Source organism: Sinohyriopsis cumingii, chromosome 17, assembly GCF_028554795.1.
Source record: "Sinohyriopsis cumingii isolate HCF-2022 chromosome 17, ASM2855479v2, whole genome shotgun sequence".
In the NCBI taxonomy this organism is placed as follows: domain Eukaryota; kingdom Metazoa; phylum Mollusca; class Bivalvia; order Unionida; family Unionidae; genus Sinohyriopsis; species Sinohyriopsis cumingii.
Window position 1 is genome coordinate 3,762,501 of NC_142977.1, and position 20,045 is coordinate 3,782,545.

Genomic DNA, 20,045 nt, shown 5'->3' on the forward strand with positions numbered 1-20,045 from the left:
GTTACTAGAGCCAACAGTCTATCCACAACAGTCCTGCAGGGCAGCGTCCAAGCTGGCAGAAGGAGAGGTAAACATAGAAAAAAGTGGACTGAAAACATCACAGAATGGACCAGGCAACGTTTTGCGGAGACACAGGCATTGGCACATGATCGAGAGAAGTGGAGGGAACTGGTTAGATGTTCAGCAGCACAGTGCCACAACGACAACACTAGGCCATGAGACTGATGATGATGATGATAATCTGTCACCATTACTGCGGGGAAAATTTGCAATAAAAATGTTTATCTCTCCCTCCTCTAGCATTGCAAAGATTTTAAAATATAACATTTTCATTTATTGGCTATTATCCATCACGGGATAGGGAAGGCGGGACTAAAAAGAGAAATCACTGGTTACTTTGTTGACATCCGTCATGTATTGTAGTGACTTCCATAAATAAAGGTTGAATGCTTCTCATCTTGGTTAAGTGCCTCGGTGTCAGTGTATTAGACGGTAAGTTTATTTATGCTACCTTGCACTTTATTTAATATTGTTTCTGTCAGTAATTTCTCGGTCGTTACAGCAATATCTACGACATTACGAATTTATTTTGCATTTTCTCCCAATTATTTGCGTGCTAGCTCGTGGTGCAAAAGTCTACTTTAAAACGAATGAGTAATAAGTTGTCAGTGTAAGCTTAAATCTATGGGGATTAAACCGATTGACTAGGTAGCAAAAAACCTGCCACTTTTCAAAACCATTTGAATATAGTATATAATATTCTACCCGATATATGGAGACATATAAAAAGCAAATAAATATTAACAAATTAAATCCATCTAATGTTTTTACTATACTGCAGTTGCCTTGTTGATATGTAGTGAAGTTTGTTTTCAATTTTAGACACGAATGCAATTCTAAAGTTGAAGTGTCCTGTGATCGTTTTGAGTCCCTTGATCCTGTTTCCTAGCTTACACCACACATATTCAAATCATTGTGTAAAAAATGGTACTTTGTTCTACGACGTAGAAAAAATAGACTTTCAGCCATGATCTCACTTTTCTATAAACAAATCATATAATCCATTACAGGATTGTAAAATATGAGATAATCCTCACAATCTCTTCATAATGATACTAAAATGTTTGTTTACATTGGGTACAATTATAATTGTCAATGAATAATGGAAGGTATGCAATCTGGCGATAAGCATCAAAATATTAAATTGAATAATCAAAATAATAACCGAAATTTAAAAAAAGAGATGAAAAATTAGTAACATATTTAAATGGAAGAAGTACAATTTTGATTCGGTTACTCAAATTATGTTGCCAAAATAAAATAAGATTAAAAAACATTCAAAAGTTAATTCAAACTCGAGATCGTCAGATGCATTTTTATACATTTATCTTCTTCCTAAGTATTCTTTTTTATGATTCTCCCTCGCAAGATCCCTATAGCTAGGTATCAGTTTGAAAGAAAAGAAATAATGAAGAAGAAAATGTACATACATTGCCGTTCTTATTTCACTTAAAGACAGATTCATCTTATTTACTCACTCAACTAGAACTCCACGCACCTATTACATAAGCTGGAACTTAGTTTGCTATCATATGGCAGGGTAAATTGATATATTATTAATTTATTCATCCTACGTATCATCACACTTAGTCATGGTAGCTTCTTATCATATGGCAGGGTAAATTGATATAATATTAATTTCTTCATCCTACGTATCATCGCACTTAGTCATGCTAGCTTCTTTTGAAATGACTTCATTGCCATATTACTTAGCATTAGGCAATTGAAGAAAAAGACATTTCTTATCAAACGTGCAAGATCAATTATAAGACAATGCAATTAACGGGCAGTGATAGGTAAAAATGGTCGCATACATCCCCTTTGTGATAAAACTTTGGGAAAACTGCGCTTCTCCACTGCGCTGATCGAAAATATCTCCACGATTGCCTCCTACGGGCGCCTCGCTGCTGACCAAACATGAATCCTTCTCATCCAACCTTTTTGCCGGAATTCATTTACCATGCATTTTGTTATCAATTTGCCTCATTGCAAATTGTTATACTATAATATACTCTGTGATGAAGTCGTGTCAAGTAGCAAGAGCTTATATCATGAGTCTGAAGTTTAGAAAAAGACAACCATGCACAAACCAAATTATATTTGGCAGCCGACACATTTTCTTTTAAATAATTCTCTAAATTTGCTTGATAGCCTATGACTATTATAACAATGAAATATGCGGGATATAATCTGCGCTTACATAAATGTACATAAAAAAATAAATGTCTTTATGCCTCATCAATTTCTAGGTCAATACAAATAGTTGCCAGTATCAGCAGCAAGCTGAAATAAACTAGTTGACACATAATAGAGTTAAAAGTTTGAATTCCTGTAGAAACAGCCATGGAAAGTTTTGTAAACATAACCGATTTTCTGTTCTAACTGTTTGTCTTGTCTATGTTTTGTATTTGCCTTTGTTCTTTGTCAGTTTATTGCATTTATCATAATCAATCCCTGACTCACTTGATCCCTTGCTGGATTTAGTGCACTTGAAAGGATTGTTATTCGCCATATCATTTGTATTCTTTATATACATATATGACTCTATATCTATATATATATCTAAATAATTCTGTATCCATATCTATCTACCTCTCTCTCTCTCTCTCTCTCTCTCTCTCTCTCTCTCTCTGTATGTATGTGTGTCTGTGTGTGTGTACAGAGAGAGAGAGAGAGAGAGAGAAGTCGTTTTAAAACAATCTGATTTGTCCTACAGGTACCAAACATCATGAGATTCACGATCTTTTTGTTCGTAGTGATTGGGTTGCTCAGCACTTCTCCAATAACCAAATTCATTCACGGAAGATTGATAATGCCAAGACCACCAGGGCTACAAACTGGATATGGATCTATTTTTGGAATTCTTGGTGATTGTTCTCTCACTGAATAATACATACCTGTCATCTTTTCTGTTTATCTGTCTGTCATCTTTCCGTTAATCTGTCGGTCTGTGTGTATCTGCATTCATGCATGCTTATGTATGTATGTATGTATGTATGTATGACAAGATAACCGGGTGGGATGTCTAATTCACAACACAACACTTTTGATGGTGATGCAATAACGAACGACTTGAATGAGCAATTAATTATGAGTAATATGTGCGTGCATATGATACAAATATTGGATCAAGTAACATAAAACGCACGGATGTAATAATGAAAATGCAAATAAATGACCTTACACAGTACAAGGACAAGGGGTAAATGATTCATAGTGATTTTACAACGAAACGACTGATTTGTTTTACTCAAATAGTAAAACAAATATAGTATTGTACTCGAATAGTAAAATGTATTCTCTTAAATAGTTAAATTAGGTAAACAAAAGGACAGAGATACAAATTATCTTTACAGTCCCAAAAACACACTTGGTGTTACAAACCCCGAACAAATTAGTATCAAGATTACCTTTTTGGAGTTCTACACTCCGTCACCAGCTCCGTAGCCGATACCTGTCACACCGGTCAATCAAGCAGTATTCCATATTGGTCAATCAAGCAATCAGCGCCCACCAATCTCGGTCAGCAACGCCCGATCACCTGCTATTCGACGAGCAACACTGTTTACTGAGCTCTACGGTTGCTATGGTTAAGCTTCACAGCTGATATGGTCGACTTCTATGGTTAGCTCTGCAGCTGGTACCACGTCGACTCCGATCATTCCGATAACCTGGATCGCTCCGGACACTCGGGTCAGTCCGACCTCTCTGATCACTCGCGTCAGCTGAAAATAAATCTAACAAAGTTTACTATGCATGACACGGGCATATACGATTAAACGAAATGACGTTATATACGGTAAGTTATACAGATTACATTATCGGCACAATAATTACAAAATAACAAACAGTTTCAGAAATAAACCTAACCGTCTCGGACTATTAAGTACAGAGTTGGGTTCCTCTCCCTTGATCCCCTTTGTTACATTTTAGTGACCCTGCCAAAGTCAGTTTTGTCCTTGTGTTGTGCGATCGCAAGTGCTTGTTGTAATGGTTATCCTTTTGTTGTTATGACGGCTCTATCTAGATCAAATTATCTTGGTTGTATTTTATCTATATCTCTTTGTGTAAAAGAAAAAGTTTGAATGAATATTTTACGCCGAATGAAGATATAGAGTAATGAAATAAATAAGGTGCATATATTTTGATTTGCGAGTGCATGTTTTGCGTTTTATTCGTGTTTAAGTTGAGCTATATGCCTTAGCATACTGTTGTCAAATTACTTTGTGTTTGCGCAGTGCACCAAAAGATAAATGTGGCATTAAGTTATAGTATCGTTTTTGTTAATGCCTTTTTTGTTTTGGTTCTGTCATCATTTATTGGGAGTAGTAAAGATGGTTGTTGTTTCATTGCTTTCAAAAGTCTTTTGATTGTCATTGTGTTCAGTGTGTTTACTTCTGGGGCTCTCTCTTCTGGCGCTTTCTTTTTATTGTCTTGTCCTCTTTTGGTGGGTTGGCCTTTCTCTTGATTGACTTTTTTCGTTTGTTTCTTGGATTTTATTTGAGATTCTGTATCAGTTATTGGTGTTTGAGTCCTATCTTTTTCCAACTCACTTGTAGGTGTTGTTTGATCTAGTGATGGTGTGATTTGTGCTGATGCTTTATTAGTTAGTGGTGGTGGTGATGGTAAAGATGTTGTAAGCGTCTGTGATGTTTGCTCTGCTGGTTGTGATTCTTGTGAAGGTGAAGATTTATCAATTGGCATAATTGCCATGTATTGTAGTACTGCTTGTTCATGTGTTGTATTTGGTTGTGTATTTGCATCTGTTTCCAGATGTTTTGTTGTTTTTGCATTACCATTTCCTGTCACCAATGATTCCACAAGCGTCACGCGCCCTTGTCATGTGAAAGTTGAAGAACCAGGTCCGCACCGGAATACCATAGATTTTAAAGTATTTTCGGCGCATCCCTGATATCCACTGTAGCTATGATTTTACCATTATGAAGGCTTGGAATGGTCTTGAAGGAATCCCTCCGGACTTTTGTAACCTTTACACCAGTTCTCACTTGGAAGCCCTGGTAGAAAACATGCAGGGCTATCTCCCTCGGGAACTTTGAACAATACATTTCATCGTTTTTCTCTCTATTAATTTAGTCGTGTCACCTGGCCACCTTTTCTCCCAGAACAATGTTGCCTTTAGGCAACATGAATTCTTTTTTCGTGGGGTAGACTAGGATAAAACTCCTCCCAATATTGTAGTAGGTATCTAAGTTTATTGAGTTTATCCCTCTTGCCGCCAATGTAGCCAAATGTGTGCGATCATTGGGCCTCTCTTGGGCCGGGATGTCAAAGAGACCCAAGGCTTGTGTCCACGGGTCTCTGTATGCCTTACAAATCCTGCCTTGTTCTATTTCTTCACCCTCAGTTCTGAAGTATTGTTTGAGGAAGTGTTCCCCATTAACATGTGGAGGTGAAAGTGTTGTTGTCATGATGAATTTATCGCGAAAAGGCGCGGTAGTTCTAAAAAGAACTGTTTTTGCAATGAAATTAAAACTACAGCAGTTTAGCGAATTGGTGATTGTATGGTAGTTCTAAAATTTTGTTTTGTTTGTAAAAGCAGACAGAAGAGAAGTTTCTTTCTTTTTATCAAAAGCTCACTCACAAGACGTTCCGTAATATGTAGATTTCATCTTACGGTGAGGCATTTATACACAAAGGATGTCATCATATCTTGTCTGTGCAATGGAAGTATTCGGTTTTTCCCATTGAAAACACTTCGCAGGTGCGGCATAGGATGAACCGAACCCATTATTTCGAAATATTGTACAATACACATAAATCACCCCCTGGTATCGTTGTACACAAATAACAAAACCCGAGTACATGCATTTATTAAATAAAAGGAGTAAAACAATTCTGTGACAGTATGTATGTATGTATGTATGCATGTATGTATGTATGTATGTATGTATGTATGTATGTATGTATGTATGTATGTATGTATGTATGTATGTATGTATGTATGTATGTATGTATGTATGTATGTATGTTTGTATGTATGTATGTATGTTTGTATGTATGTATGCATGCATGTATGTATGTGTGTATGTGTGTGTGCTAATATGTATGTATGTATGCACGTATGTAATGGTGCATTGGCGAGTTCATTGCTATACGTTGATTTTATGTCGGTGTTATGTTTTAAACAGTTTGGATAAAATCGGATAAAATAACATTTTTTCTCTTTCAGTTTGAATTGTTTTGAATAACGGCTCGGTGGAAAGTTTGTTATTTCGTCTAAAACAAAGTCATGCTAAAGTCATTGTCTGAATATTCTCTTTGATAATATCATCGTTATCTATTGATGTACCTCTTGTTTATTTCGACTTAGACACACATTTGGCATGCATGCATTCTTTGTAATCCATTTTTGTTTCGAATTAATTGGTTGATGGATGAGAAACCAGACGAAGGTAATCAGATGTTTGCTTACATAATTATGTATTGTTGGCTTGGTTATTTGCGTCTATTTTTCTTTGGTGTTTCATGACTGGTGTTATTTTGAACATAGTTCAAAGTATTTGCAAAGTTCGCTTTTGTTTCAGGCTTCGCCATCCTTGTTTTAGGAATCTTGATAGAACTTATTCGGCTTAGAAATGTTACGCCTGCAACCCTTCGGCCTACAAATGTTACATCTACAACACCAGCCCCAGGTGACCCTCATGTCGTCTCTTCTTCCATATCTCTTTAACGATCGCACATGCGCAGACAATGCACACGTATTCAGTATATATCAACCCCACACTTTTCTTTATTGTTATCGTTGAAGTCGTATTATGAAAGGTAATAGGTTTTTAAATCCAACACTAAAAAATGAGTCAGTGTCTCCATGTAATATATATATGTTTGTTGCAGACATAAATATACACTATATATAGTGAAAAGAACTAATCAATGATACCATATACGGATGAGTGAGAATATAAAATGGCATTATATTTTGAGAAATAAAAGTACTATTACAGGGTAAGCAAATTTTAACTTGTCCCTTGGTGTAATTAGAATTCGAGTTTTCACACACATTGCCTTAACCGTATTCCCCAATCCCCATACCATCTCGACTAAGCAAACAACCTGAAACACAATATACGGATCCAAGCAATAGACATAGGTATTATTGTTGAGTTGACAAACTATATATTTTGATCTAAGTTAATAACTGTGTTGCTACGTGAATGGTTATGATGTATCAATGCTAAATATAAAACTCAGCACATACTAAAGAATGATTTCAAACATTCTGTCGCTGTGCGATCTGATTTAATTAAGAGGAGCTTGCAATAAAAATCATTCCATTTCAAATTATAGACATTTACATTATGCTGGGCACAAATTAATTGATAATATCAGCGATGAGTTTGGAAATGTGGAGAGTATCATCTCTTAGATCTGTTGGTAAAGCCTGCAACACATTTTGCAGAGTTTATCTGATCCTTCATCTGATTCTTCTATGAACATTTTCCTCACAGATAACTCTAGTTTGCTGACGAAAAAGCAGCAACACGCAAAACCCATTACAAATGTTCTTACTTTTCATAATTATTTCTCTAACTTATATTTGTATGTGTTTATGTTTTTATGTTGGGTCTCTTTGTGATCTGCTTTAATAACAAGTTTAATATTATGATATTTCTCTTTGCAACGAAATTTGCTTCAACTCAACTATTTTGATGTAAAATCTAGTTTATAATCTGGCTTATTTGTTAAGTAAGGTGAAAAGCTATGTTGTTACCTTAACACATGTTTCTTGCATTCATTAATTTCGTAGCGTTAATTGTTACGTTCATATACACACTTTTTCACTCTCCTTAGGTTTGCGGATTTGGTGTAAATATCCTTTATGGCACTTTTTAAGAGATTATTTAGTCTGATATGTAAAGAAACTACGTTACTAATTCTGGTGTCTATTGTTTAATCTTTCTCTTGTGTTCCAGCAGTATTTTACATGTTTAAGCATATAGACAGTAATACATACATTAATAATTCATAAATTCCAACAATAAATTAACTTAGACTTAAGATCATTCGTTGTATGCCAGGATTATTGGAAGTTTAATGGTTGGCTTTCTAAGGAAATAAACAAAACTTGGCACATAAATTTAATATGAGTAGTTACAGACGTTCCAGAGCATCTTCGATTTTGTACACGGTGTTGTATCTTCCACAATAACTTCTCAGTTTTACACGCTATAGGGCTGCAACTGACAGAACAAATTCTGGGTTTACCACGCGAATAAAGTCTGCTAGAAAGACATGAAGTACTGAATTCTGGTATGGAAATAATATTTTGACGGTCCAGTCTTATCTTCAATAGCTGTAATAGAGCGTATATTGAAGTAAAGTAATTCCATTTGTCTAACAGATTTGTGTAATGTAATTAATGACATGTTTTTTAAACATAAATGATCTTCAGGTAAAAAAGCAATCAATAGTCTTACTTGGAACATAAATGGATAACTGAATGGCATGCAGATTTAGAAAGACAAATATGTTCTGCACAATAAATGACCATTCATTAGGAAAGCTATTACATTTTTGTTTCTCCTTATGGTTTAATATTCGATAATAATGATTCATTGATCTTATTGAACAGATTAGGAAACAAAAGGTAGTTCGCAGAATTGATGATGTGTAAAAAGTCTAGGTTAGTATCATGTGACCGTTTATACCCAATCAAAGGGTAGAAAAGGTAGTAAACGCGGTCAATTGATTAAAATTGGTATTATTGAAAATTAATTTTAAAATAAAATGGAAAGCATACATTAGATTAAAAACACTCCAGAGCTTAAGCACTTTAGAAAAGAGGACAAATATTGTTGGCATGAGAGAAGGCAAATTAACCAAGTTCACAAGTTCAGAAACGAACAATCAAGCAAATACTAAATTGGTTGATTACCTGTTATTTAATAACCTGTTTAATTTATTCAAAGAGAGAACACATCAATGTGTAAAAATCAAAACGATTGGAAGGTAGAGAACATTGAAAACAGCAAACTCACGCACAATTTCCAAATTTGTGAAAACAATAGAAAACCATTTCCACAAATGTGGCCCACAAACTAACGTTCATTGAGTTACCGTTGCAGATAAGACATGTTCATTGACAAACAGGGAACATTGACAGGCACAATAATCGAATAAATGAATGAGATATATTCACCTCACGTTCTTGCGTTCAAAGCGAAACAAACCCTATTCTAGTTATCACTCAATAATAAAAGAGATAACATTTTCAGCTCGAACGCAGAATCGATGAATCTTCTCTTGATTACGTTCTATAAATTAATTAAAAAGAACGGCGTATGAGCAAAATGAACAAGTTCTTGTCTAAAGTGTCTATTTCATACATATATGTATGGGAAGCTAGTGATGCAAATAGAAGACAACTTATAATAACATAATTGTAATCCTTTTAAAGTGCAAAAGATTATGTAATTTTAACACAAATTCATTGATAACGGAGATTAAAATACAGAGGTTGCAAGAAGATACAAAAGCTTCCTTATTATTTGCATGATTGCTTGAGATAGAGTTGTATTTTTATTATCTACCTATGTAACATTTTTCTCCAGGATGTCCATCAACTTATTACTTGTGCTCAACCGCGTGTGGACGATTCTGTTATCGATACGAGTCCTCAACCTGTAAATCCTGGTCTGCTGCACGCACTGTATGCCGAACGGAAGGAGGTGACCTTTGGGCACCCTCCGAGTGCTACTACCAGTTTTTCAAGGAACAAGCTCATCAAAATGAGGGTAAAATGATCATAGTTTGTATAATCTACAAGCAATGACGTAATGAAATAGCATAATACGAAGCGATCCGCAGATCAGTGGTATCAAAGCAACTTTTTGTATGCAATTAGCTATCTATACAAAACGGGAAGTTGTCGGTAATCACAGTTGTGTCTCTTTCTGAATGATTATGAGCAAATATCGAACGAATTAATTGGATGTGAATGAAATCTGGCAAGTTTATAGAGATTACTTTAAGGCAGGATTTAATACATTTTGCTGCTCGTTTGTAACTGTCGGAGTAAGTTATAGCATTTTCATTTTTAACGGATTTTATTAGATTGAGTCACGAGATTTTACGTTTGCTTTACTAGCGTTGTTATAAAGAAATCAAATCACAAAAAGGCGGACAAGGACTAGTATGCTATCACTAGGTCAATGTTGTTTTCTCCTCCTAGAAAATTATTAACTCTGGACTCTTGTGTAACAGTACAACCCGCAATTGTTACATGTAATTGACAAATGTGTGTAATAGTGGTTCAAATGGCTATACGTTACATTTCTACACCTTGTAACCTATTGAGGTTGTATCATTTATTAGCAACATAATCAACAGGTACGCAAATACTAAACCTCAATAAAGTAAGGAAAATGTAGAGTTAGCAGATTAGGCACAAAAAAGCGAACAAAAAACGTACCGATGGTCACCTATTGTTAAGATTAGCCAATTGTAGAAAGTGCATCTTTGAAATATTTTGGGAATAAACCTCATCTACTTTATATGTACAGTAATTCTAGTCGTACAATACGTTTTCTTGTATGCTTTGGTTAAACCGTTTACCTTGACCATATAAAGTAATACCCCACATTACTGTGTTCTCACATAGCAATGTAGGGGCCCCGAGTGGCCGAGTGGTCTAAAGCGCTTTCCGTCACGGATCACTGCCATGTCACCTCTGTCTGCGTTGGTTCGAGTCTCGGGCTCGGACAATGTGGATATGTGAGAACGCTTGCCGGTAGCTTCTCGTGGGTCGGTGGTTCTTTCCGGGGTTTTTCCGGGTTCTTCCTCCACCATTAATACTAGCCGCCATATTTAGCCTATCTTGTGCTGTAAAATGGCGTTAAACCCTACAACAACAAAAACAACAACAACAACAACAACATAGCAATGTATGATAGACAACCCACGTATTTTAATCTGTCAATGTTACCAAAAGGCGCCCAAGAAAGAAAATTGTATTATGGTGTAAAAGGATGTGACCTTGATCAGTAAGCAACAAAACCGCTATTATAAACGTTCATTTGTTAATCACTCAATTGAAGAATCATCCGAGTCCTTTCCAAAAGTCCTTATTCACGCCACATGCCGCACATAGCGTATATGATCACAGAAACCGTTTGTATTTCACGACTTTTCAAACTTTTGTATTCGCATTGGTTCCTCTTCTTTGTTTCCATTTATCTGTATGTTTTTAAATTTGTACATATCTAGATTTGCGTGCTTTCCATTTATCTGTATGCTTTTAAATTTGTCCATATCTAGATTTGTGTGTTTTCCATTTATCTGTAAGTTTTTAAATTTGTCCATATCTAGATTTGTGTGTTTTCCATTTATCTGTATGTTTTTAAACTTCTCCATATCTAGATTTGTGTCCTTTCCATTTATCTGTATGTTTATAAATTTGTCCTTATCTAGATTTGTGTGCTTTCCATTTATCTGTATGTTTTAAAATTTGTCCATATCTAGAGTTTTGTGCTTTCCATATATCTGTACGTTTTTAAGTTTGTTCATATCCAGATGTATGTGCTTTCCATTTATCTGTATGTTTTTAAATTTGTCCATATCTAGATTTGTGTGCTTTCCATTTATCTGTATGATTTTAAATTTGTCCATATCTAGATTTGTGTGCTTTCCATTTATCTGTATGATTTTAAATTTGTCCATATCTAGATTTGTGTGTTTTCCATTTATCTGTATGTTTTTAACTTTGTCCATATCTAGATTTGTGTGCTTTCCATTTATCTGTATGATTTTAAATTTGTCCATATCTAGATTTGTGTGTTTTCCATTTATCTGTATGTTTTTAACTTTGTCCATATCTAGATTTGTGTGCTTTCCATCTATATGTATGTTTTTAAATTTGTCCATATCTCGGTTTGTGCGCTTTCCATATATATGTATGTTTTTCTGTTTGTCCATATCTAGATTTGTGTGCCTTCCATTTATATGTATGTTTTAAATTTGTCCATATCTAGATTTGTGTGTTTCCATTCATCTGTATGTTTTTAAATTGGTCCGTATCTAGATTTGTGTGTTTTCCATTTCTCTGTATGTTTAAAATTTCTCCATATCTAGATTTGTGTGCTTTCGTTGTAACTGTATGCTTTTAAGTTTGTCCATATCTAGATGTATGTGCTTTCCATTTATCTGTACGTTTTTAAATTTGTCCATATCTAGATTTGTGTGTTTTCCATTTCTCTGTAGGTTTTTAAATTTGTCCATATCTAGATCTGTGTGCTGCCCAATTATCTGCATGTTTTCAAATTTATCCATATCTAGATTTGTGTTCTTTCCATTGATATGTATGTTTTTAAACTTGTCCATATCTAGATTTGTGTGCTTTCCATTTATCTGTATGTTTTTAAATTTGTGCATATATAGATTTGTGTGCTTTCCATTTATCTGTAGGTTTTTTAAACTTGTCCATATCTAGATTTGTGTGCTTTCCATTTATCTGTATGTTTTTAAATTTGTTCATATCTAGATTTGTGAGAACTTTGCATCATATTCATCTGAAACTGTCCCGACAGTTGAGACGGAAGTGAAAGTTGCATTGAATCATGGAATTAGTAGGTGTTTTTAAATATATATTTCAAATACCAAGCAAATACAAATGTTGAAATATGTTATTCAATATATATATATATATATATATATATATATATATATATATATATATATATATATATATATATATATATATATATATATATATATATATATATATATATATATATATATATATATATATATATATATATATATGTTTTTATGTGTGTGTGTCTGTCTGCGTGTGTGTGTGTGAGAGAGAGAGGTGGCAGGTAATGAATTTATGATGGATAGATATATATTGGCATTTACAACATTATGATGGACAGATCTACTTTATTTTAAATGGCTTCAAGGCATATACAAAAATAGTAATTTTATTGCAGTACAGGATTTTTCCTCTCAAATCTTACGCATGCGCATTGATTATAACATATAGCATATGCATTTATTCGTCGCTTTTTCGTCACGCGATCAATAAGGCGGGACTACGGTGAAAAAGATAGTTGGTCAGTTTTGGTACTGGCCATCGTTTGTTGGAATGATCTAAAGAAATAGGGCTTTGTTTCTTTTCTTCTTAGTTGTGACAGTGTCGGAGCAGGAAACGGTAAGTCTAATTATACTACTCTGTACATTACTGATTATGTTTACCACAGTGACTTGCCAGGCTCTAACTTCAAATCAAACTCGATGACCACGAGAGCCACTGTTATACATTCATCTTAATCTTTCGTGAAGATTCTTTGATATGGTTCTCCTTCAGAAAATCACTACAATTTGGCATAACTATGGAATAAAAAGATTACAAACTTACTATGTGGTTTTTGTTTCATGTAAATACAAACAAAGCGGATTTCCTCCTCTCAAGTAGAATCACAGACGTTTGTTACGTTAGTTTTCTTGTCTATGGTAGTGTAAATAGATATAGCTTCATCTCATAAGCCCTACGTTGAATCGCATATTGTCACGCTACCTTTGTAAATCACTTCATAACTATATTACTTTGCATCCAACCATTAAAGGTATTAACATTTCGTTGGAATGTTTAAACTAATTGATGAGAATATGAAATTCCTACATATTATAAACATATTCCTAAGGAGAATAAATGTGGCAACCATTACAATGACACTGCCAGTGTTCGACATGCAAAGAAAGCAACTCCGACGATACAAAGATTCCTTGATAGTTTAAATGAGGGTTTTATAAGAAACAAATATACCTCACACTTCATTATCAGAAAGGCTCACGATTATGTGATTTTTTATAATACATGAAGATGGTAATACGTGAAGATGGAATTGATTAAGAGGATATCAAAACTATACCATTGTGCAATAGATTCTACCCACCCCTTCAAGGGGTGTATATTTCTTAATCATGACATTGAATTATTAAAATCTGTTAGGTACCTTGCGCCTATTTCCAGAGAGTTAAATGTAAAACATTTAGTGTAAAATAGTATAATTATTTTCTATATATATACTGCTGCAAAATGTTTGGGGTTTTATGTTCCGCACATTATTTGTTTCAATTTATTACATGATTTTTCCTCATCTATTTTTTGCTTGCGCGTGTGAACAGTTTTGCGTATAGAAAGAATGGTGCTGTATACACAGAGGCAGTTTCGACAAGGAAACTTTCTTGCACGGTGCTTTCTGTGCAAGTACATTAAGGAAAGATATTTTATACACACATAATGGCACTACGCTGCTTGGGTATTAGTGCCGTCAACCTTTTCCATGCTTATCAGGCAATAACATATCAGTTTGAGTATCAAGGTCGATAGTCACATCGGCAAAAGCTTTCAGTTGTATTCCAAGCAAACACATTATCAGAGATATCAGGGTCGATTCAGCATGATGTCAATAAACTGTTCGCAAGATGCAGCGCGTATTACAGCAACCACTCGCAACACGGGTTGTCATTGCGTTTCACATGTATTAATGCTAGTTGTGAAATGCACTTTAGTGTTGGAAAGTATCTCAATTTCATCCTGAAACTGCGTTGGTGAATTTGTCCAAGGTTTTGACAATCTTCGGAAAAGCGTGCAGATTGTAATATTAGCAGCCAAAGTGTTATTATGGTTCGGTATTACCAAAGCATTACTCCAAAACCATAGGTTTTAGATTGATAACATATCATTTTCCGGTGAATGAGATTTTTCGGGTGGTCATGAGACATAATCAAGTAAACACTGAAAACAATGTTCTCCATCAGCCCCAAAATGATCTCAATGTCCTTTCCTGATAATCTTGTCTGTCACTACAGTCGTTGTTTTACGTGTTTAGAATAATCAGTAACACAATAAAGAGTGAAAGCAAACGTTGAAAAATTTAACAAATTATTTATTTTCCTGGAAAAATACTGTAAAATTGAAAAAATAAGAACTTACGGTTATAAGAATAAAATCCCCAAAACACTCCAAAAAATTCCACGATTTAAATTTTAGAAGTCCTAATAATGAAACTTTCGAATGAATTCATGTTCGAGTCCCGGCGAAGAATCCAAGATGGAAGGCGATGACGTACGATGTATCCGGTACAGTACTGATGTCTACAGTTCATTTTAGAAACAAGAAATAACACTACGGTGTTTGAAATTAAAGAGAAAACTTTGGTCAAGAATTCTGTATGAGCACTCTAAATATTTCCAGAAAACGAATTAATCTTTTATAATCCAAATAATTCGAATAAAACGTATAACTCCAACTGATACAACAAACACGTCCCAGTGTAAAAGCCTAACTCCGATTATTTCTCTAAAATAATGGTTATACGGTAATTTTGAGGCGCATAATGGATCCCCATATTAGGACTACATGGTACTAATTACATCAGGTACTCTCAAAACATGGCCCTGACGAAAACCAATCATTTTATTCGAAGAATTAAAGTTGTTTACTTATCTAAATACTATTTACAAGTGCAGGTCACGTAATGAACACAGCGTCGATCTCAAACTTGTTATTCCCATAAACGAATTAGGAAAAACTTGTTCACGTGACAGTTAATAATTTTGAATTAAGATCGGGAATAAGGTAAGCCTTTTTTATATACTAAAATGAACAGTCAAGGGCAAACATTTTTCTGGAAAATGTATGAGTTTCTAGTAAACAGAACTACATTATTTTGACTTATAATGAAATTAAAAAATAGAAAGATTTTAAAACTTACAAACAATTAAATCAAATATAAATTAAATCAAATAACAGATGGGCAATGAGAAAAAGGTTACATAGATTTTGCTTTTCTGTTGGCGGCATATATCCTCATTAGCAACCACATTTACAATTTCGGCCTTACTTCGTGGAGGAATCTGATTATATAACAGTGCTTCTTTTTCACGAAGCTGCCTCATGCTCCGAGTAATTCCACTTTTCGTGCTGATTCCTCAAGTTGATTCACAGTTTTCTACCTATGGTTCATCTGGAGAATGGTGCCTCACAATCAGACATGGCTGCACTATACGTCCTATTAGTGACAAGAATATGTCTTTCTCGTACCACTTGGAATCCTATCCTACAATCTCTTAATCTGTTTCACAGTCGACATGCCAGTATAAAATAGAAATAGGCTCAGTTTAATTGCTTATTTACTGATAAATATTTTTGCAGTAAATACACTGTCTTTGTTGTTGTCACTGTCTTCGCAAGATGATACAATATTTTCACAACCTTGCTGCGTAACTCAAAGTTTGCGACACATATATATCTTTCAGAACTTCATACAATAATATTAAATGATTTTCTCATAATTTTCGTCAAGTGTTTATTGTCTTTACTCCAACAAACTTAAAAATAATGCAATTATTTTTAGCCTTGCGAACACTCGACATCATGCTCTCAAGATTTACAGTGATTGAATCGTTTCTTTGACGCTATAAGCGCCCCATTAATCGTATAATGTTTTAATTCCCTAATTAGATCCAGACGCGAATTCATTCACAATACTGCAAGCATTATCTCCTGTGGCTTCTAATGGCAGTACACAAAAGTCCTCTAAAACTCTATAAAGGTTCTTGGCATATATGTCTTACCGAGTTGTATCATAATCGGGGTGTATGAGACCACGCTTAGCTAGCACGGATCTTCTGACACGGCCCTCAAAGAACGGGTGGTGGTACTAACCAATAATATATTTGTGCACATGTGTTATTCCGAGATAGAATAAATGTTTAAGAGGTTGAAACTAACTTACTTCCATGTCCTCCGAATCCATTTACAATATTTTGATCATGTCACTAAACGTTAGATCGCGAGACAGAGACACAAAGAGGCATATATATATATATATATATATATATATATATATATATATATATATATATATATATATATATATATATATATATATATATATATATATATATATATACATATATATATATATATATGTGTGCGTGTGTGTGTGTGTGTGTGTGTGCGTATGTATGTAGATATGTACAGAGAGTGAGAGAGAGAAGTTGATTTTAACAATTCTGATTTATAGTTCAGGTACCAAACGGCATGAGATACCCGTTTTTTTTTTCGTAGTGCTTGGGTTCCGCAGCACTTATCCAGTAACCAGCTTCATTCACGGAAGATTGATAATCCCAGGACCACCAGGGCTACAAACCGGATATGGATCTATTTTTGGAATTCTTGGTGTTTATTCTCTCGCTGAATACGTTCATATTTGACGTCTTTTCCGTTTAACTGTCTGTCATCTTTCTGTTAATATGTCGGTCTGTGTGTTTCTGCATTCATATATGCCTATGTATTAATGTATGCATGTCTGCGTGCATGTATATATGTATGCGTGCGTGTATGTATGTATGCATGTATGTATGTATGTATCTATGTATCTATGTATGTATGTATGTATGTATGTATGTATGTATGTATGTATTACTAATATAAACCTCTTGCTAAGCTACAAACCAGAATAAAAAATATTTGCATTACACCATGTAAACCGAAGCAAATAGCAAACGTACAAAAATATACGTGGTATACAATAGTTATAACTTATACACAAGAAATTAATAATTAACACAGCTCTACAGCTGAAGATATCCATTCCTTAAAGTAGACCGCTCACTGATAAAACGTTCCGTGATGTGTATATTTAATCTTACGGTGAGGCACTTATACACAGACGAAGTCGTCATCCATTGTTCGCTGGAAACATTCAGCTTTTCCCATTGAAAGCACTTCGCACGTGCGGCATTATATTGAACCGAACTCACTATTTTGAAATATTGTACAATATACATAAATCAACATCGGATATTGTAGTACACACAAAACGAAACCCGAGTACATGTATTGAATAAATGAAAGGATTTATACAATTCCGTGACAGTATGTATGTATGTGTGTACGTACGTATATACGTATATATGTATAGCTTTTAGAGCAATAATGAAGTATTTTTTAATGATGCATTGGCTAGTTCATTGCAATATGTTGATTTATGTCGGTGTTCTTAAGTTTAATAAAGTTTGGTTAAATTCTGAGAAGAAAAAAAACATGTTTTCTCTTTCAGTTTGATTTGTTTTGACCAACGGCTCGATGGGAATTATGCATTGGTTATTTCGTCTAAAGCAAGATCATTCTAAAGACATTGTCTAAAAATTCTCTTTGATAATCTCCTCGTTGTCACTTGATGTACTTCTTATTTCGTTTGACAGACACACAGTTGGCATGCATACGTTCTTCATAATCCATTTTTGTTATGATTAATTAGTTGATGGATGAGAAACATAATGAAGTTAATCAGATTCTGCTTACATAATTATTTATTGTTGGCTAGGTTATTTTCTTATTTCTTTACTTTTTCATGACTTGTATTATTTTTAACATATTGTTAAGTATTTGCAAAATCCGCTTTTATTTCAGGCTTTGCCATCCTTTGTTTTAGGAATCTTGCCAGAACTTCTGCGGCTTAGAAATGTTACACATACAACGCCTACAACGCCAGCCCCAGGTGACCCCCATATCGTCTCCTATTCCATATCTCTTTAACGACCTTGCATTCGCAGACAATGCACACGTGTTCAGTATATATCAACCGCACACAAATTTCTGTATTGTTATGGTAGAAGTCGTATTAGGAAAGGTAATAGGTTTTTAAATCCAACACTAAACATAATTTTTGCTTACTTACACCAGTTAATAAACATGATCAATAACGTTGGAATCACACAAAATGAGTCAATGTCTCCATGTAATAGGCATATTTTGTAAACACAAATATGCACAAGATATAGTGGCAAGATCTATTCACGGATCCAATATAAGGATGAGTGAGAATATAAAATGGCATTATATCTTGAGAAATAATGGCATGATTATAGGTTAAGCAAATTTTAACTCGTCCCCTGCTGTAATTAGAATTCGAGTTTTCACACACATCGCCTTAACCGTATTGCCCAATCACCATACCATCTCGACTAGGCAAAAAAAAACCTCAAACACAACCTAAGGATCCAGTCCATTGGTATAGGTACTCTTGTTGAGGTGACATACTTTATATATTTTGATGGAAGTTAATAAATGTGTTGCTACGCGAATTGTTATGATCTATCAATGCTAAATAAAAATATTTAGCACATACTATAGAATGATTATTAAAAGTTCAAAAGTTGAACTATCCGATTTTCTGACGGTAGCTTGCTCTGAAAATCATTTCAAATTCCAGACATTTACAATATACTTGGCAAACAATTGATAATATCAGCGATGAGTTTGCAAATGTGGAGAGTATCATATCTTACATCTGTAGTTAAAACCTGTAACACATTCTACTGAGTTTATCTGATCCTTCATCTGATTGTTTTATGAAACTTTTCCTCAACGATAATTCTAATTTGGGGGAGTAAAAGCAACATCACACAAAACGCATTACAAATTCTTACAGTTCATAATTATTTCTCTTACTCTATACTTGTATGTGTTTATGTTTTTATGCTGGGTCTCTGTCATCTGTTTTAATACCATGTTTAATATTATGCTTTTTCTCTTTGCAACGAAATATGCTTAAACTAATCAAAACTATTTTGACGTACAATCCAGCTTTCAGTCTTGCGTATTTGTTCAAAAAGGTAAACGCTACGTTGTTACGTTCATGTATGTTTCTTGCATTCATTAATTTCGTAGTGTTAATTGTTACGTTCATATATACACTTTGTCACTCTCCTTAGGTTTGTGGATTTGGTGTAAATATCCTTTATGACACTTTTTAAGAGATTATTTAGTCTGATATGTAAAGAAACTACGTTACTAATTTTCATGTCTATTGTGTAATCTTTTTCTTGTGTTCCAGCAGTGTTTTACATATTTAAGCATATAGACAGTAATGCATACATTAATAATTCATAATAATCCATGAATGCCTACCATAAATTAATTTAGACTTAAGGTCATTCCTTCCATGCCA